This window comes from Pseudoliparis swirei, chromosome 4, assembly GCF_029220125.1.
Source record: "Pseudoliparis swirei isolate HS2019 ecotype Mariana Trench chromosome 4, NWPU_hadal_v1, whole genome shotgun sequence".
Taxonomy (NCBI): domain Eukaryota; kingdom Metazoa; phylum Chordata; class Actinopteri; order Perciformes; family Liparidae; genus Pseudoliparis; species Pseudoliparis swirei.
The window spans coordinates 24,557,958-24,579,925 of record NC_079391.1 but is presented as its reverse complement, the minus strand read 5'-3'; the positions used below and the strand labels follow the sequence as shown (position 1 = coordinate 24,579,925).

The 21,968-nt window shown below is 40.3% G+C and overlaps 1 long non-coding RNA gene across 1 annotated transcript; it reads right to left on the bottom strand.

Annotated features, from left to right (window-relative positions):
- Positions 1-5,002: 5,002 nt before the first annotated feature.
- Positions 5,003-21,757, bottom strand: LOC130192726 (uncharacterized). The gene is made up of 4 exons (XR_008831431.1): positions 21,588-21,757; positions 20,042-20,846; positions 8,675-8,804; positions 5,003-6,350 (listed from the first exon to the last, which is right to left on the bottom strand). It is a non-coding gene; the product is annotated as an uncharacterized LOC130192726 (long non-coding RNA).
- Positions 21,758-21,968: the final 211 nt, after the last annotated feature.

Genomic DNA, 21,968 nt, shown 5'->3' with positions numbered 1-21,968 from the left:
GTGCCGTATGGGACATCATCTCTGACCCCCATCAAGAGTTCTCTCTTCACATCTCGTGGAAAGGCGAAACAGTGCCAACCCCTCATTTTTCTCCGGTCTATCTCTAATGGGATTTGGGTTTTATATTAAGTCCACCTTCCCCTTCCCGCCCTCCCTTTGTCCTGACACTGTGGTGTGAGTGATTTGAATTTAAAATTTGGCTAAATCCACAGAGTAGGCTTCAAATAGGATTGTGTGTGCCTTCCACTGTTAAACAGGGCCTTCCAGGTAAACCCGTCCTGTAAAATGACAGAAGAGGTGAGGGGTTGGTTATGTAAGCCATCACTTACACGCACGCTCGCTCACAAGAGAAAGCTCTCTTAGATCGTCTTGTACAAGTCAGTAGGGCGGATTTCTCTCTCTCAGAATTACTGCCGGCCAGACGACAACCAGAGGCACCAGCTGAATGTCACCGGGGTTCTTCCATGAACAAGAACAGTCAATTCTTTGTGTTTTTGCACACCTCTTTCCTTATTCACAATAATGAAAGGCGGGGGATGATATTCTGTTAAATAAATGATTCAAGGTCAATGAAGCATCAGACTGTGAATCATATGAATCACTGCAGCTACAAGCCAAACAATAGCACCACAAGAAATATAACAGCATGTTTCAAATTAAAATATGTGGTGCATATATGGATGCGAGCATCACAAATAACACATATATAAAACAGTACTGTAAGTATACATGACAATGTAACATGCTGATGTTTAACAGGTTATTTTAACCCTCCTGTTACCTTAGGGTCAATTTGACCCCATTCAATGTTTAATGTCGGTGTTCTTTCGGGTCAATTTGACCCCAGGCTGTTTTTCACTGTGTCAAACATATAAGAAATATCAACTTTTTTATATATTTAAAGGGCTATTTAGGTATTTTAAGTACCTCACACTTAAACTTGGAAAACAATATTAATTCAAATAATTTTCTGGAGGTTTTAATTGCTGGGGTCAAATTGACCCCAAGGGTAAAATATGTCAGTAAATATAAAGGTAACAGGAGGGTTAAACATGTCCGTGTGTCAGTATAATAACGTTTGCTCATAAACATTGAAACCGAACTACAGCTGAGGCTGATGGGAGTATCATTAGATTTGCAGGTCTTTGATCATAAACCAAATATTAATAACATATTATAGTATTAAAATTGTGATTCCATGGATCACGATGGAAGATGAATAGTCAGCCCGAAAAGTGATTACAGCTCATCCTCAAGGGGACATGGATATATCTACAAAATTTCATGGCAAACAATCCAACGGTTGCCGAGACATTTCACTATAAATCAAGACTGTCAACCTTGTTGTGGGACTAGAGGAAAAGTCAGGGGATCACTGAAGTCATTAGGAGGCATCCTCTGGGAACCACGACTGTCTGTACAAAATGTTGTGCCAATCCATCTCGTAGATGTAGAGATATTTCATGTAATATGTGAACATTTTGACCTGATCGTTGGACTGGACGGAAAGTCAAAGTCAGTAGGTGTCATCCTCTGGGGACCATGAATGTTGGTAAAAAAAAAAGTATCCAGTAATTGTTAGGATATTTCAGTCTGGATCAAAGTCTGAAAGATCAGTGGTGGATAGAAAGATAGGAAACTATCCCAGTATTTAAATTAAAAGTAAAAAATAATAGAAACATGTAAAGCAGTTGCTCAACCCATTAGTATTTTCTCAACCCAGTGTAATATAGTATTCAACAACTGAAGATGAAATGCCTGTCCCTAATATATTGGCATGAACCTGTCATTGTGTGGTCTTTCATGCACTCAATCTTAATCTGGCTGACATGTAAAGTGTCATCGCTAATTACATAAGTAATACACTAGTCCATTAGTAGCCGCCTCAAAAGCGTCTAATTTCTACGATGACTAGTTGAGACTTGTGCATGCACAAAGCCATGTTTCAGGCGAGAACATAGTCTTCTTTCTGAAGAAATTAGACTTTTTCTGGTATATATATAGTATTGAGACATTTATTATAATCTGGTAAAATAATATTGGCCTAGGCATCATACGAAAGATCTCTGCGCTTCCCTCGTTGGTAGAACAAAAAAATACCAAGGGTATTGATACTTTTTTTGAGCAATCATTTTTCATATGGGCTGTATTGATACTAGCTCATTCTTAACCTATGAGTGCAAACTTATTTGTAGTCTCACAGGATACAGAAAAATGATGACTGTATCCCAAAGTTATCGCTAAATAATGAGTTGACTGTCCCTTGACCATAATACTTCAGGACCCACAATATGTTTAACTAATGAAGAAATACATATTTGTAGAATGTGCACCTCATAATTCACATCTAATTCCCATGTTCACTATCAAGGCATAGATTAATGTGCCCTATATGTATGATAGCATATGAAGCTCATCTATTGTTCAACCAGCTTCCAGTTTCAGTCTGGGGGTCAGACATAATTACCCCATTTAAGCGTAGGCGTTGTTCTTTGATAAAGTTTATATCTAGGGCTGGCTCAGGCTTCCATTGGGCCGGCCAGTAGATATGCTACTTTAGACCTTATGTTTAGTCATATTACAATTAATATTACTGCTACCGTATTGCTTTAATTATTATTATATTATATCCACTGCTACTATTTCTGCTACTTTTGCAATTACTACTGTCATATCATGGATAATTCATATCATATGGATTGACTATGTTGTAATTTAAACATACTGTTTATTCTGTTACATCTATTGCACTTCTGCCAAAGAGGGATCTCTCCTTTTGCTCTCCTTATGGGTTTTCCTTCCTTTGGTGCCAGTTTAAGTTTTTTTTCTTTTCTTTTTTGTGTGTGGGGTGGGGGGGGGGGCATATCCAATGTGAGGGTCTTGGGACAGAGGATGTCATATGCTGTACAGATTGTAAATCCATCTCGGTTAAATGTGGCATTTTGTGATATCGGGCTATAAAGGTGCAATCGAATTGAAAACAAAGCATACACGTCTCAACTCCGGGTTCACTTTATTCTGTACCTTGACAGGAGACTAGATGACTACAAAAAACAGACATCAGGGAGAACAAATATCATCCACTATAATATTTATGAAGAGGGTAAGAGTAGAATTCACTTCACACATTCACTAATCAGGAGAAAAAGCACATGTAATGCTACGACACAACAGAGGAAAAGGAATGAGGTCCAGATACTGTTGATCTGTCACCAGCATTTGTCAGGCTGCACTACTGCTTTATCAGTATGATTGTTATTTATTACTTGCATAAACTACTTATGATGTCAGCCAACTTCTATTTTAGGTTTTATATAGTGTACTCCAAATGACATACAATTATTTTTCCTTCAATAGAGGTGCATTCAAATAATTCTTCTATTAAAAGTTTGGTATTATTAATAGTATAAAATGACATCTGCGTTGGTTATATTTAGTATGAGATTGAGGCGAATGTTCACCTCGAAGGAATGTGTGGATTAAACACTTCAGCTATGTATCTCAAAGGACTCAACTGATTGCTTCACATCAACAACACATTTGCAATTTTGTTGTCAATTGTTTGGACATAAAATATAACTCCCATTGTATTTTTTTAAAATACCACCTCAGTAACATAACTCTACAACAGGAGATGTAAGAAATATACCGACTAACACACAAAAACTTATGTTTACCTGTCTTTAATCTAGAAATTAAGTTTTTAAAAACGAATACAGAAAACAAAATGTTGTATCTACCCTTCTTCCACAAATAGAAAATAAAGCTAACACATTGAATTATAAAACATGCATCGTCATGTAAAGGCTGTGAACTACATCTACTTTAGTCCCTTTAGTTTAGTTTACTTTAGTTTAAAACAAAGAAAGTTCCTTCTCTCCAAACAGTTCCTCATTGGCAACACGATCCCCGTCTTCGACATCGTCCCACAGTACATCCCGGGTAGAGGGCAGGCTTGCAGTTGTTCCGACAGCGGCATCCCGTTCACCCACAGCCACTCTCCTGCCAGGAAACGTAGACCTATCCACACCTCTGGCGTCTGGGAATGCTGGATCACTTTTTCGGATTCCGAGTTCCTGACTACAAAGTCCATGTGTGGTAGATCAAAGCGATGATTTGAGTAGTTGTTGCTTGAAGTGGAGTCAGTCTCAAGAGTCCTGCAGTGCTCCAGAGCCTCTTCCCATGTCTTGTTCTCTTTCACCAAGATTAGATCATCATAACACAGAAAAGCAAATTCCCTATTACAACGATAATCATTCCAACTCAAAGAATTCATAAGAACGCAATCCTGATTATCATTATAATTGTTAGGTTCACCTGTTTGCCAGTTTGTAAAGTTGGTTTTGTCTCCATCAGACCATTTCCATACATTTGCATTATGTGTGTCTCTTTGGAGACCAATCGCACATCTAATATTCTGGCATGGACCCTCTAGTGCATCCAAATCATTCCTATTTCGAATAGTAGCCAGGTCAGTATGGTGCTTCCTGCAGTAGTCTTGGGCCGAATTCCAGGTCATTGGGGTCGCCACGTAAACATATCTTCTGTCATGGTTAGAGGCCTGCGCGAACAGAGGGAGGTTGAAGATGAAGATGAAGATGACAAGTCCATTGGAGCTGCTCTTCCAGAACATGATTCCCCAGAGATGTCTTGACTTTACTCTACGTCAGATTTGGCATCAAGGTCCCGGCACAATGTTCTCTGGTTAACGTCCCGCTTCAATACCTTTAGTTCTATGTTGTTACCAACTCAGCCAGACACATTGAGTGAATTACTACCACAAGTTTCCCAACATAAGGAGCCTGGGACTCACTTGGCCAGTCCCACTGACACTCCCCTATGGTCAAACTGACCAATTAGATCGTCCACATTAACATGAGTAGGATTGCATCAGAACACACACAACACACAGGCTCATCCAGTGGAGGAAGTGTTGTATAATCTTCTATCGGCCGAGATGATGAAGAATGTTGGTGATGAAAAGATCTCCGCGGACACTGTCTTGTTGCTGATATAATGCAGTTTTATTACAGAAAGAAAACAGGTCTAATTACGAGCGTATACTGCTTACAGCCCGGGTGATTTCAGAAGGTCCAGAGAATCCACGAAACCCACACAAATGAATTTGTGTTACCTCTTTTAAGGAAGCAGGAATGGGCGTACTGCTCCAGCCTTGGAGCAGAATCACGTCATTCCATAAGAGTCTCCTAATGTAAACCATCTGGTCCAACTCTAAACAATGGTATTCTCTACCATGGAAACCTTGTGGGCCTCTGAGCCCATATCAATATATATATATAGCTGTATCTTTAAGAGCTGTAATGCAAAATACACTACAGAAGCATTTATATGTGTTGCTATTTGCTTAGGTAAAATCAGAGAGCCAGGCAAATCATCTCTTCCTTCTAGCCAAATAGGTCTCACATGTAAACTGCAAGTATCCGTCATCACGAGGTCAAACAGTGAAGAGAACTTACTCACTTTAGCTTGGATCAACATGTTGGGGGTTTTGCAGCTAAGGTTCTACATCTTGTCGTTTTTTATTTTGCTTCAGTATTTTCTTAGCATCCAACAATAGCATTACAAAGTAGGAATGTGCATGATCAGTCAACTTGTTTCACTCATTTGACAAAATAGCAGTATTTCATTGGTCTAATATATATTTGAATGCCATTCCTTTTCAAACCAACACAATGTGTCAGTGTGCATGAGAATCAGATGTGACACATTCTCTGCCAGATATTTTAAATTGCTATCTGGTTGTCTGAATATGATCTTTTATGATCGTCATTTCCTCCGTGTGTGGCTGGAAATGTATTCTCGCCGTGTGCAGAACACAGCATTTGTGTTCTGCCTTTATTGAACGAAGAGGTAATGGCTAAATTCTACTTCTGCAGAAAAACTTTTCACCAAACTAACCGAGAAGTCTGATGACTGTCGACAATGGCGTTCAGACTTTTTTTTCCACATAGAACCACCAGCTTCTATAAACTTTTACAAACTGAAGATAATATCTGCTAGCAAGTCTTAATTGCATTCCCTCTTCCTTCAGAACCTTTTTTATAGTCAATGAGTAAGATCACACAAATATACATTCTCCTAAAAGGTACATTTTAATTAATAATTTGTCAGTATTATACACTAGTTTTTAGATGGCTACGCATAGAATCGTTACGTCAATTAAAAGTATTTTAACATAAAAGGTAAATAATGAATAAAGATAGCAAGTGTCCCCTTCAGAATGGGGCAACGGTTTGGATGGAGAACAGATTCATTGCAGTGGGGCTCTTTGAGATCCATGAACATCCTCTTCTCCTCTTCACCCCAGGTGATGTTGGTTGTATTCATAACTGTGAGACAAAAGGGGAGCATTACACTTTTTTTAAACACAAACAATAACACCTCTCCATGTCTAAAAACATTCCAAACGGTCTACTGCTTTAGTGCCACTCTCTTGTTACCTCCATTTCATCCTGTTTGGAAACTCTCCCTCTCATTATCCAAATTCTGAGAGAGCTTTCCTGGATATATACAGTAGAGAGACCTGACAGTTTGATCTTTTTCAAGATGTCCTCCATGTGACTGAGTGCAGTTCCCAAGAACCACCAGCAACCAGAAATAAGCGGCCCTATAAAAGTTGAACATCTTCACCAGCAGTCTCAGAAGGCACAGGAAACAGACCCTTCTCCCCTAGTTGTTCAATGAGGATACACTTTTAAATCAGTTTTGTTTAGTATTTAAAGGCACTTCATCCCCAAAGAACTTAGCAATAGACCAAAAATCCACATTGTTATATTATCCTCTCGTCTAACAGAGGAATCGGTGGTAAAATGAGCCAATTGAAACTCTATTCTATGAACACTGCAAAGAAATCTAGCAAACAGAAATGATATCATCCACATCAAAATGGGTTGGATTGCATTGGAACCCACACAACACAGGTGCATGCAGGAAAGGAAGCATTTAAATTGAGAAAGAACATTAACAGCAATCAGGATTTGCTCTCCTGTTATGTTCATTTCTTACATACAGCCATGATGTTCGGATATTGTTGAATCACCCTAAATTGGTCAGAAACCAAAAAATCATTTTTGTACCACCAACAACACCATTACTAACAATTCAATCAGTTTTTAGTGGAATTGAGTTATTTACCCCTTCATAGATCAGAGTTCAATCAGGAGAACTCACTCGTTTTATTGAAAAATACATGTTCAAACTATTTTTTTAGGTACATTGAAACAATCTAAATCTAAATTGTATTAGTCTACCATAACACGTGTTTTCTCCTAAATTTTATTTGCATTTTGTAAGTTTTGTTTTTCATGGGGTGATGAAGATGAATAGAGATGAGACACCTGTGCTGTTCAGGGTCATATTGACCCGCTGACTCAAAATCAAGCCAAATTAGTTATAAGGATTTGTATTGAAAGTCAAATGTAGTTATGTTTATTTAGAATGTTAAGATACATAAATTATGTTATAAAAGATGACCAAAGGCCAGCACACAGTCATCCTCTTGGTGCAGTCGTATGTATCTGCAGAGTATAATGTTGTAGGACTTCTCAGCAACCATTTTGTATGTTTGGCCCCTCCCCTGATGAGTGTGGATGGAGTTTTCCCACAGGGAAAAATATAGGTTCCCGTCAGAATAGTATCTGTATGTCCCTCCCAGGTGGGGTCGTTAGAAAGAGAGTGTGTGTGTGCGTCTGAGATTGGGATGAAACAAGGTGTGTGTCACTCTCAGTCACACAGTCTATTAGAAGAACTATAGTACCATATGTATTATGAGAGACATGAAAGAAACCCTTACATTAGTGTCCCATGTCCAATAAAGGTGTATTTAGGGGGAAAGTGAGAAGAGAGAGACATTGTTTAGTCTGAAAAGTGTGCTTCTCATGTAGGGTGATGGGCACACAGTAGGATAGAGATGGTTACCATAACAACCACCTGGTTCATTTGTTTTAAATGTGTACAACTTCATATATGCGGCTTTGAACAGGTGTGTGTGTGTGTGTGTGTGTGTGTGTGTGTGTGTGTGTGTGTGTGTGTGTGTGTGTGTGTGTGTGTTGGGGTGTGTGCGTGCGTGTGTGTGTGTGTGTGTGGGGGTTGAAACTTGTAAAGTAGAGTACTTACAAATATTTTTCCTCCATTTGACACGCAACATAACAGGAGGGTTAAATCATAATCCCTCAAGGGGAATTTTCTAATTTGTTCACTACAGCAGGATTTATATACATAAGCAATGATATTAAACAAAAATGCATAATGTATACTTAAAGCATAGAACAATACAAAATTAAACTAATGAACAAAGCAAACAAAACAAAATTGCAAAGATGCCGCCAAACAAACAATATAGTAACATGTATACCATTCCATGTATGCAGCTTCAACGTATGCAATTCCACAAACAGATACCAGATGCTGCAGCTGCAACGTATGCAACTTCGCTAACGGATGCCCGATGCTGCTGCAACATCCGTGATTCTGCTAATAATGTAACTTGACCGATGAATTGCTTCCGCTGCATTTAATGCGAGGTCACATAACAGAATAAAGCTGCGAGGACTCTGATGCGACGGTTACAGCACGTAAACTACTGACGGCAGTCTGACCATAGTTATCTGATCGAGAAACGATCCCGGTGTGACATGCTGATCAATGTCTTTACCTTGATTGAGGAGCGGCTTGAAGTGAAGTGGATGCACGAGGAGCTGGCCACAGGGAACGCTGTATGGAAGACGCGCATGGATGGTAATGGATTTTAGCCGGACACTGCATGGTGCCGATCAGGTTGTTACCTGCACAGAGTAACCCGGAGTAAACGGTGAGACAGTCACATTTAAAAGAGACAGCAGCAAGTTGATTGGCTAACCATGTAATTGTTTCGTTGTGCTTATTGGATAGTGGAGACCCGCTGATTTAAACAGCTGATGGCATGATTGACAGCCCCGAGAAATGAAAGGTAGTAAATAATGATTGGCAAATTATATCAGGAATACATTCTTGGCTGATGTATGAAAGATTATGGTCTTTCTGACTAAATTTATGCTATAGATTCATTTATCAAATAAAGTGTCATTTTTATGTGCAAATTTGCCATATATCTGGTTGACAGTTTTCTTACAATTTCTAAGTATTTGGCAATAAGCCTCAGGAACTAACTCACAGACACGCTGAACAGTGATTTCACAATGTCATCTAAACTCTGGTCCAGAGAAAGAGTGTTTGACACTTTCTGCACTACTAATTTACACTGTAACAATATTGACCACATGTCTTTCGGCAGGCGGAAAGAAATGCAATACGTTCAAAAAATGCCACATTTCTGCTGACATCAAAGCTATCATGAGGGTGAGAGGTCGGTGATGTTACCTGATTGGTAAGGAAATGTTCAAGGGGTGGCATACCAGATCCCTGATCCGCAAGTGAAATGCCTCCTCACCTACACCACCTTCATACGGAGCACCAACTGGAGCTACCTTGGCTGTCATGCCATGTTGAAGCAGAGGACCGATGTGAGGAGGCCTTCCACATCTTCATCAGCAGTCTCAGAAGGCACAAGAAACACACCCTTTCCCTTTCTTAATAAGTATTTGCTTTAAATCAGCTTTGTTTAGCATTTAAAGGCACTTCATCCTAAAACAACAAAGCAAAAGACAACAGTTCCATAATTATCCTATCATCTAACAGAGGAATCTGTGGTCAAATTATCCAATTGAAATGGAAACACTTTATAATAATTCACCATTTAGAATTAGTTAAGTATGAGTAAACACTTAATTCATCATGTATAAAGCATTGTTCCAACATTAACACTCATTAGTATGCAAATCATAAACACAAGTATATAAGTTTTATTCTTGATTAATAAGCTTGACTATTATGCATTTCAGTATTCGGTTTTCATACTTTATAAATGATGTATTCCCCATTTGTAAATTTAGGAATATAAATTACAAACCAATTATTAAGGACTTATAAATGATAAATTACATAATTTATAAAGCGTGAGTAAATTATTTAAAAATAATTGCATTTATTTATACATATAATGATGAGATATGCACTTAAGATTAGGAACTCTGCTATCATGTATTTTGGAAACTTACTGCAATTCATGATTAATTCAGGTAGTTAGTGGTTAGTTAAGTATGTTGTGTGACCTCAACTAAAGTGAGGACTATCTATGCCTTACAAAGCATTTATAAATGAAACAGAAAACTCAGAACTAAGTCGAAAAGGAGCGTGGACCCGGGCCAGAAAGAATCCCGACCAGGTGATAAGGTCGATGCCTGTCATTGGCACGAGTAGTGAGCATGTTTCTTAGTTTTCTGGCACGTACACATTATTGATTATGATGAGCAAGCTAGTCACTAGAAGTCCTCAGGCACGCGCAGCAGCCTCACCTCAGTTGTAAGTAGACCAAAAACAAAAAACTGTGGTCAAGTTAGACAGTTTTCAGCTGTCATCATCTTGAAGTATATGTGGCATAAAAAGTCTGTTGCTCAGTTCTTTAAAAAATGAACTGAAACATGTTACATAATGCGAATGACATTGTATTATAATAACATTGTTTGCTATTTGCTTATTTAAATCAGAGAGCCAGGCAAAGCCTCTCTTCTGTCTAGTCAAATAGGGCTCACACATGTAAACTGCAAGTATCTGTCATCACAAGGTCAAACAGACCATTGAAGAGAACTTACTCACGTTAGCTTGGATCAACATGTTGGGTATTCGCAGGTTCTACATTTCGTCTTTTTATGATTGAAAAACAAAATGCTCATATCATGAATCATGTATGTTCTTAGCATTCCTACAAAGAAGGAACATGCATGATAAGTCAACTTGTTTCACCCAATGCAAAACATACCAGTGCTGCCGTGGTGGAATATATTTGATTGCCCTACCTTTCCAAACCAACACAACTTGTCAGTGTACATAAGAATTGGCCGCTCACACAAATCCATAACTGCCAACGTGTGCCACGCTCTTGTTGCCTCCATTTGGTCCTGTTGTCTGAAATCTCACCTTCTTATGATCCAAATGCTGAGACAACTTTCCTGGATGTATGGTGAGACCTGACAGTTTGATCTTTTGCAAGATGTCCTCCATGTGAATGAGTGCTGTTCCCATAAGTTTCTGAAGATGACAGTGTCACCCAGGTAAGCTGCTGAAATTGATTCTGTGCAACAGAGAACTTCTTCTATCAAGGTTGGAGAAACTTGGTCCCTCTGGAGACACGTGTGGTGGCAAGAAGGCCTGTAACTGTGGGCTGTCGGAGGCCTTCTCTGTATACATGAATCAACGCACATAAGCTCTGCAATTGACCCCATTTGCCACAAGAGCAATATGCACTCTCCTTTAGCTCTGCTTTTGGTCTCTTCCAACACCTGAGGGAAATATGTGTGTCTTTAGCTGCTGAATGCTCGTCCATACCCACAAGCTGTCCTCTGACTGTCTGTCTGCTGTTTTATGCAGAGTGGGTAATGTTCAGTGGGTTCTTAGAGCTGTTTTAGCTGATAACAGCTGCATTTTGTGGCGGAAAGCAACACTATGGAAGCTGCTGTGAGGGTCAATCGAAATGTGAGTTGTGGGCCGGTTAGCTAAATAATAATGATCTGAAACTCGTTTCAAGCTCTGTAAAGTCACGAGGAGCTGCAAAGGTAGGTGATAATCTAGTGGAATGCTTATATGTTATTGCTGCTTTAAGTTTGAATTAAATCACTCTTTCAACTAACAAGCTAGTACTAAGTTCTTAACAGCAAGCTTGTAAGTTGAAATAGTTTAAGGATATTGTGCTAAGGCACAGACTTAGTAATGGATTTACAAATAATCAGTGCCATTCGTGGCGTACATTTTGTCTCCCTTTTCTTTTTATCTCTTCTACTCAGCAGCTATGTCCATTTTCATCTATTGTTTTACCGTCTCTGAACATGGCCTTCTACCTGATGTTAAGATGTGTCCCTCTTCTGAACTAGAGCCTGTCTCTCTCCTGATACTGGACCTGCTTCTGGTACCATGTGGGTACAGTTACAGCCCACACAAGTCACCACGCAGCCCAGATGGATAATCGACCCTCACTTAAAGTACTGAGATCTGTGCCATTTTCAGAGCTGCCTATAGTACTAAGAGGGAGAGTTTTTTCGTGGGAACTTCTTCATTCTGATGTGGCTTCCTGTCTACGGTGACAAAAAAGGCGGTATCGGACTCTCCAGCAGGATCGGACACAGAACCCGTCAGACCCACAAGACTTTCCTCTGGCTCCAGTGGGGTTCAGCCTGGTCTCACACTGGAATGTCTTGATTTTATTTCTTGTTTCGTGGTAGATCCCCCCCCCCCCCAGTTTGCGTAAGACTTTTTTTTTCTGTTCATGTTCCTCATGTTCCTTGACCCATACTTTGACCTCCAGTGACAGAACTGTTCAAGAATAAGAATCCCACCAACCTGTGGTTCTGCTTGGTTACTTCCACTTGTGGAAGAGTTCTCTTGTGACAGATCTCCCATGCAGGGGACCTTGTCCTGTTTGATGTCAAGTTCTGTGGACTTCAGTCCGAAGACCTCGAAAATGATTTCACACTTGGTTAACAGGGCTGTGCAATAGAAAGAATATATCATATTCCTCACAATGGAGAAAAAGAAATGACTGTATTGTTTCACTTGAAATGACACGAATGTGATGTCCTTTAAAACATTCCCGTGGAGTAACAATGAAGGCAGTGTGAGAGAAATATAATTCAGAAATTGTCATCACTTATAAGTATCATTCCCATCTATTACCAATAAATAGTTTAATAAAAGTAATAGACTACTTAAATGACCAATCCCATCCATTGCCACGCATGTGAAATGAAATAAGGTCCATTTATTTTTTGTGTCAACAAAAATATTGTATTTGAAGGCTTTTTGGAGAATGCATTAATAAGTTAATTTTCACAACACCATCTACATTTAATGTAGCACTTCTGCAGAAAAGTACCACAGATGTAATAAAAACATGCATGCATCTTGGACTTTTATGGTGCACACATGAGATTAAAACTATTCAAATCAGATAGGTGTTGTCGCTGTTTGGCTCCACTTTAGAAGGGCCGCTGGACACAGCCGAGACAGCTGGGAAAAGTAAAACCAGCTAAATACATCCACAACAACCAAGCCGATAACTTGAAAACAGATTTACTCCATTGTCGCAGGATCCTAAATCTGATGACCTGAATAAGCAGCTATTTCCTCAAAACAGGGTAAGAACTGAGAGTGAATATGAATGTAAAAAGCCGTAACAAAATCTACCGACTAGGCCTGAGACTTTGATTGTTGGTGACGAGGCTGTAAAAAGTGTCAGAATGATGTGCAGCAAGAACACCAAATTACTCTGCTTTATGGATATGGTCTCTAACATGAGAGAAAAGATCTTAGACATCACGGCTGACCATCCCACGGTGAACATCAGCATGGTGCATACGGGAAGCTGTGATATTGTGAAACAACAGTCTGAAGTTCTGAAGCGAGACTTTATTGACTTGTTAAATACAATCAGCTCTGTCAATGCTGAGGTGTTTATCAGTAGCTTTCTGATAAAGATTCAGCAGGCTGTTGGAACTGAACAGATGGCTGTCCATTCAGTACATTTTATCAACAATTTTTACCAGACATCTTTTTATGGCAAATGAAGTTTGCCTGAACAAGTCAGGGGTAAAACTATTTACCTTTATTATTTTTCTTCCTGCGTCAAACGTCTGTTCCCACACAGCATCGCCGTAAAGACCTCACGGAAAGGAGAGCCAAGAGGAGGAGTCGCCAACCTCATCATCAAGGATTGATCCCCCCCCCCCACCCCACACACACACACACACACTCTGAGAGGAGAAGTTTGTACCTCCCTCACCAGCATCTACTTCCACCCCCATACTCCATCCAGGTCCCCCTACTCTCTATTTCCCGCCTCCTCCCTCCACCTGGAGTTCACTGAGCCACATGAAGGGGCTGGTCAATGCTGGAACCAGATTCACACCGCGCAGCACTTTCCCTCCTGAAATTCCTCCTCAACGTCCACCTCCAGCTCGACCTCCGCCACTGGCTCTAACTCCTCAGAGGGTCACACAATCGGCGAAGTCAAAGCGTAATGCCCCTCCCCTGCCTCCACGACAGCTCCACAACCATCCTCCGTCTCCGCAACAGGATAAAGGCATGATTGATATCTTTTGGGTCCACACTATAAGGCTAATGACACCACTGATTCTCTCCATAAACAGTCGGGTCTCTGTATAAAGCGAGCCTTCTTAATTCCTGTCTTGATTTACAGAAAAGGAAATATGAGGCTGCGAAGAAACATGAGTAAATCTGTAAAGTTATCCAATTTAACAATGATATTTAACACTCATTAAAATTAGCTTTATTAAATGTCAGGTCTCTGAAAGGAAAAACATTTTTAATCAATGATGTTATTGTGCGGCACAAACTTGATTTTTAGTTTTTAACTAAAATTTGGTTTGACCAAGATAACAGTGCAGCTGTTCTTATTTAATCAACACTTCAGTTTTATGAGTGAAACAAGAGCGCATAAGAAAGGAGGTGAAGTTTATTAAATGATTCTCTCAATGCAAGCACATGTCTTTTGGTGATTTTTCTTCCTTTGAATATGTGACTGAATTCCACTCAAGTTATATTCCTCAAAATATACAGACCACCTAAATACTGTGCAACCTTCTTTGATGACCTTACTGAACTGCTGTCTATAATCTGGATTGATTTTGATTGTGTTGTCATCGTTGCCGATTTTAATACCCATGTTTATAACCCCCAGGACCGAGATTATATATATATATATTAGTGCTGTGAAAAATAACGCGTTAACTCAGTTAATTAAATTACAGGTTTAACTTCGTTTTTTTTTTTTACGCATTTAACGCATGCGCAGAATGAGCTTCCAATCCGTCTGTTGTTGGTCGTCTCTCCAGCAGCGTGTCATTCTGTCTCTACGTGTCACGTTAACACGACTCCGATCCCCGTCTCGCCGGATGCCGGCGTGTGTGCGCACATCGGGACGAAAAAAAGTCACTTGCACCAATGTTTTAATGCAGGGGTGCTCAATATGTCGATCGCGGTTGCCGCAGAGTTCAGATGCCGGTCTTCGCGCATGAAAAGTCACTAGCACCCCCCTAACTGTTACTCATAAAATGTAGTCAAACAAAAACGGAGCAAATCACCGTGTTCATGGCCCGGGCAAAGACAGCGCGGTCTCCTGGCTTCAACACGTTACTGTCAGGGAAGACACAGCGCACCAAAAAAAAAGTGTTTTTGTAAAACTTTTTACCTTTTCTGATTCCGCTAGCTCTTTGCTAACTTCCGCTAGTACTTCCGCTAATACATCTACTTAGAAAGTGTATTCTGTACGTTTTCTCCGTCGAAATGTTGCAAGACCCGACTTGCTGCATTGATCGCGACTTTAGACATTGTGTGTTAGGGCTCCTCTTGTGAAAAATTATTACGAAATAAAAGAAAATGTATATGTTCTTTGCAAAGATGAGGATATGTTGAATGCTGGGATACCAAACATGCCCATGTTTATTGACGTGGTCTGCGTGAGCAAGCCGTTTAAAGGGAAGGGGAGGGTCTTAAGGACGCCGGCATCCTCAGTGGAGTGGAAGAGGTTAACCCTCCTGTTACCTTTACATTTACTGACATATTTTACCCTCGGGGTCAATTTGACCCCAGCAATTAAAACCTCCAGAAAATTATTAGAATTAATATTGTTTCCCAAGTTTAAGTGTGAGGTACTTTATGTTTGTTTGTTGACTACCTAAATAGCCCATTAAATATATAAAAAAGTTGATATTTCTTATAAGTTTGACACAGTGAAAAACAGCCTGGGGTCAAATTGACCCCAAAGAACACCGACATTAAACATTGAATGGGGTCAAATTGACCCGAAAGGTAACAGGAGGGTGAAACATTCTGTTTAGGATGAAGATGTATTAATGTTCCATATGGAAGAAAACTGCTAATTAACTGCTGAGTTGCAGCACCATTGTATAGAAGAATGTATAAATGTATATATCCGTCTTTTGTCATAAATCTCTATGTTCTCACAAAATATACCGAGAATATCGGTAATATGTGATTAATCATGATTAATCCACAAAAACCTGTGATTAACCCGATTAAAAATGTTAATCGTTTCACAGCCCTAATATATATGTGTATGTGGTGTCCTTGATAACTACGATCTGACTCTGCATGTAACAAGTCCCACCCACAACAAGGGGCACACTCTAGACCTCATCATCACCAAAGGTCTGCACATTTCCACGGTTGCTGTCACTGATGTTGCACTGATCATGTCTGTGCATCTCCCTGCACACACGTGTCCAAACTGAGCTTGTGACAAAGTGTTACATCACTGAAAACACCAGTAAACTATTTATTCATAAGTTCTCCTCCACACCTCTTTTGCATCTCAGTCAATGAGCTTGTGGATGGCTTAAATTCTAAAGAAACCCATTTTATTGATGCCATTGCACACACTAAAGTGAAGGTTGTCTTGGGTAAGAAAAGATCTCCTTGGAGAAATGCCACACTGGTCTAAATAGAGAAAAGAGAGTGTCGGAAAGCTGAGCGCAGGTGGCGAAAAACTAATCTCCGGATTCACTGTGGTATCTATAAAGAGAGACTTTGCAATTATAATTTTGATCTTAGGAATGCAAGGCAGTCCTTCATCTCTGACATCATAACCAAAAACAATAACAATGCACGCGCCTTATTTGCTACCGTTGACAGGCTAACAAATCCTCCGATGTCAGTAACTGCTACGCTCCAATCCACCTGGGCATGCAATCAATTTGCCTCCTTTTTTGCTGACAAAATTCAGAAAATTAGTCAAGCAGTCGGTGCCTCCACAACAACCACAGGGTGTGTGTTGTCCCCATCTTTAAATAACAACCATTCAAATATCATGACACAATTTCAATCAACCAAAGAAACATAGAAGAAATTATACAACATCTGAAAAAATCCTCCTGCTGCTTGGATATTCTACCAACACACTCACTGATCTTGAAATATAGGTTATTTTGCTGACTTTTACCATGTTGTTTTTTTTATATTTTGTAGAGAATAAAACATAGATGGATATTTATCGGTATTGAACACAAAGAACATTTTGTTTAACGCATGCTTTCGTTGAATCGCGTAGCCAAAACATACGCTTCAAGGTTTTAGATACCTTTTTTGCCCACTGGAGCTAGACAACGCAAATAAACAGACATATATGATAATGAATATTACGTTTATTATTCAGGATATTCTAGTTTATTTCCTATTGAGCTAGCAAATGAATACAAAGTGAGCAGTTATTGGTGAGTCGACTGCTACTTTAGTTTTTCCATGGCGTGTCTGAATCACCTTGTGTGCAGGTAGGTTGACTTGACACCTGCTGACTTAGTGTATTGGGATGTAAATGTGATACCAAGCGCTAAACTGGTCTTGATGACATCTTTGCGTGTTGTGTTATAGTGTGTATATGTGTGTGTGTGTGTGTGTGTGTGTGTGTGTGTGTGTGTGTGTGTGTGTGTGTGTGTGTGTGTGTGTGTGTGTGTGTGTGTGTGTGTGTGAGGATGTCTTGAGTGACTGTGATAATGAGTTCATAGAGGTACCAAAATGGCAGCGTGTAGGGAAGGTAATGAAGAGAAGAAGAAGCCTGCCTATACTTTCATTTGGGAGACATGAGACGAGCAGGGATTCGCTCTAAACACAACAGAACTTTGCCATGTGGTGTTTCCTTGCAGAACTGCCGACATCCCTCTACTTGCTGCTCAGCCAAACAAAGCAGAGGCACATACAGGACTGTCTCAGAAAATTAGAATATTGTGATAAAGTTCTTTATTTTCTGTAATGCAATTAAAAAAACAAAAATGTCATGCATTCTGGATTCATTACAAATCAACTGAAATATTGCAAGCCTTTTATTCTTTTAATATTGCTGATTATGGCTTACAGCTTAAGAAAACTCTAAAATCCTATCTCATAAAATTAGAATATTTCCTCAGACCAAGTAAAAAAAAAGATTTATAATAGCAAAACAAAATCAAACATTTGAAAATGTCCATTAATGCACTCAGTACTTGGTTGGGAATCCTTTTGCACGGATTACTGCATCAATGCGGCGTGGCATGGAGGCAATCAGCCTGTGGCATTGCTGAGGGTTTATGGATGCCCAGGATGCTTCAATAGCGGCCTTTAGCTCATTTGCATTGTTGGGTCTGGTGTCTTTCAGCTTCTTCTTCATAATACCCCACAAATTCTCTATGGGGTTCAGGTCAGGGGAATTGGCAGGCCAATCGAGGACAGTAATGCCATGGTCAGTACACCAGTTACTGGTGGTTTTGGCACTGTGGGCAGGTGCCAGATCATGCTGGAAAATGAAATCCTCATCTCCATAGAGCTTTTCAGCAGACGGAAGCATGTAGTGCTCTAAAATCTCTTGGTACACAGCTGCATTTACTCTGGACTTGATGAAACACAGTGGACCAACACCAGCAGCTGACATGGCTCCCCAAACCATCACTGACTGTGGGAACTTCACACTGGATTTCAAGCAACTTGGATTTTGCGCCTCTCCAGCCTTTCTCCAGACTCTGGCGCCTTGACTTCCAAATGAAATACAACACTTGCTTTCGTCTGAAAAGAGGACTTTGGACCACTCTGCAACTGTCCAGTGCAGTAATCCGTGCAAAAGGATTCCCAACCAAGTACTGAGTGCATTAATGGACATTTTCAAATGTTTGATTTTGTTTTGCTGTTATTAATTTTTTTTTTTACTTGGTCTGAGGAAATATTCTAATTTTATGAGATAGGATTTTAGAGTTTTCTTAAGCTGTAAGCCATAATCAGCAATATTAAAAGAATAAAAGGCTTGCAATATTTCAGTTGATTTGTAATGAATCCAGAATGCATGACATTTTTGTTTTTTTAATTGCATTACAGAAAATAAAGAACTTTATCACAATATTCTAATTTTCTGAGACAGTCCTGTATATGCTTTGCATTAGAAATCATACAGTATTTTCAGTTCCCATACAACCTTCAGAAAACCAATTACTTTTCTTTTTATTGACATGCAATTCATCACACTGAGTTCTAGATGATGTCAGCGAGGGAGCGGTGGTGGTCAGGCAAGCAAAAGAAAAGCGACCCGTCACACATGTTGTGTAAAAACAGTACGACACTAATGACAATGCTGGGGGGATAAAGCCGTTCCTCGCCCTCAGCCTCACACCTCACCGCCATTCTCTGGCTCCTCAAATGAGACGCCGTGGTCCAATTACGATGTGTGATGTTTCAACGCAGGCACAGCACAAGGAAGTCATCGTTGATTGAGGAGAGCAAAAGCCAGGAACAGCTCACCGTGTGTGTGTTGTGTCCGATCTTCTCCAACATCAGCAATGGGCTTTTGAGGCCTTCATTAGGAGGAGCTTGTGAACAGGTGCCACATTACTGCAGCACAGACAGCCTTCCTGTGCAATATCATATACTTTGACAATGTTTTACTTTTTGTAGGACATTTTTACTTATCGCGAATACCAAATTTGCCTTTGATTTAAAATAATAATAATAATTAAAGCTGCTAGCAGCATTGAGCGGGCCCTCGACAATTCACGCACGTCGAGCGTACTCGCCGGTCGTCCGTTCGCCGGACCGAGGAGGCTTGCGACCTTCAGACCGAGCGTCAAAGAGTTAGACGTTTTCTTCTCCGAACGCAATGACACACCGACGAGATCTTCGGTAGTTACGATGACATCGAACCAATAATGGATCCCAGAAATTTTCGGATGAATCGGAGAAAGCGTTTTGGAAAAAAGCGGAAAAAATATTTTTTAACAAAATTCAAAATGGCGGACAATCTAAGTGGGTGGAGCTCATGGTCATAATGTAATTTTCGTTAGAGCAGGTCTAAGCGGACACGTATGATGAATTACGAGGTAATCGGTCATTGGGGGCAAATACCGTGGTCCAAAGAAAGAACTATTTGTGTTCCCGTTACCAGTCAGCCGCTGCCATGCTGCTGCTGCAGAAGACCACTTTGGAGATCACTGACTGGCTCTAGATCGCGTGGCCGTCTCCCGACTGTGGTTGGTATTGCTCTCTCCGCTGCCTGCCTTCGCCTCCAGCTGTCCTTCCTCGGGCAGCAGCACCGCCGCGTCTGGAAAAGCCACCAGTTGGTCCCTTGAGTAGACAAACATGGTCCCCAGACACAGTGGTGAAAATAGATTTAAAAAACAGCATAAAGACCATGACAAACTTGACGTGTCAAGCTGTCTAGCTGTCTGCAACACCACCTCATGTAGGCTATAACTTAAAGAGTATTTAACTGATTTTTATTAGAGTCCTGCAGTATACAGTATACAGATCTTACAATATACATATTATTACCACCTCATGTAGGCTATAACTTAAAGAGTATTTAACTGATTTTTATTAGAGTCCTGCATTAAAAAGGAGGCCTCCAGGAGGGAAGAAGAAGGAGGAGGGAGGAGGAGTAGGAGGAAGAAGAAGAAGAAGAAGGAGGAGGAGGAGGAAGAGGAAGGAGCGGGAAGAAGGAGGAGAGAGGAAGGAGGAAGAAGAGGAGGTAGTCCTGGGGGTGACAGAGTCAGTCAGTGGGGGACCCGGGCTCCATTGATGAGCCCGACTGCCGACGGGAAAAAGATTTTGGTGTGGCGGGAGGTCTTTGTCCTGATGGACCGCAGCCTCCTTCCAGAGGGGAGGGACTCGAACAGGGAGTGACCAGGATGGGAGGGGTCAGCGACAATCCTTCTGGCCCGCTTCAGTGACCTGGAAGTGAACAGGACCTGGAGGGAAGGCAGATTGCAGCCGATAACCCTCTCCGCTCATAATATGGTTAAAGTCATTCATGAACCAACTTCCTTTTGTTTTTCCTGAACAGTCCTCATGGACTTCTCCCTGAATCTGTTCTGTCTCTACCTGTTTGTCACGATACTCATATTATAACTTCTATACATATTACATACCTGCCATAAATATCATGATACCCGATACCAGAATTCAATACCATAAAAACAATATGGTATAATAAATAAAACATCTGTATGGTTCACTTTTTACCAACTTTTTCAACACTTAACATATAACAGTAATATTAGTATAAATACAGCCAGATATGAATGAAACTACATGGTTCCATCATAGCATTGATTATACACGATGAGGCGCCTGTCTGGCTGCGCCGTGACGTCAGAGGGAGCAGGAATGAAAAACATTTTTTTTGATTTTAACCCCAAAGCTCGGTTTTAAATTAAGTAAACCAATTATTTTAAGGTGGTAAACGGGTTAAGGTCTCTTTTATACACGACCCCGGCTTGTGGGGCCGGAGGGATGGCTTGAAATAAAGGTTTTTATATTAAACGTTTTCATAAAAAAGTCCGCGGACCTTCCTGTTTTTTAACCTAAACGGCGCACCTAACGTAACCTTTAACGGACCCTATAGACTCTTTTAAAATTATCTGTTCGGTCATAAAGTGTCTAAGGAGGCTAACAGTCATAGTGTGTGTGTAGTTCTAAAGTATTCTTACCCGTATCAAAATCTAGGAGCACGTCCGTGTCGTCCTGCGGTCTGTGGAGCGGGTCCATGACACGAAATAGATCGCTAAATGCGCGGGGGAACGGGTACAACGAAGGATCTATTTTAATCACCGGTAATAACATATATATAAACAGTAATATTGGTCCGGTTGTTAAGGCTTCTCACCCGTTTTAATTCTTCAGTCGAGTCCGTGTCCTTCCTGGTCCGGAGTAGCGAGCGTCTAGCTGGGGGCTATTTTCCACGGGGATTATTTCCAGTTCCGTTTCCGGTTGTCACAGGTAAGTGAAATTACGTGATATTATTCGTTGGGGAGGGGGTTTAATTAATGTCCCATAAAGGTCAGGGGTTTATTGGTTAAAGAAGATTAAAT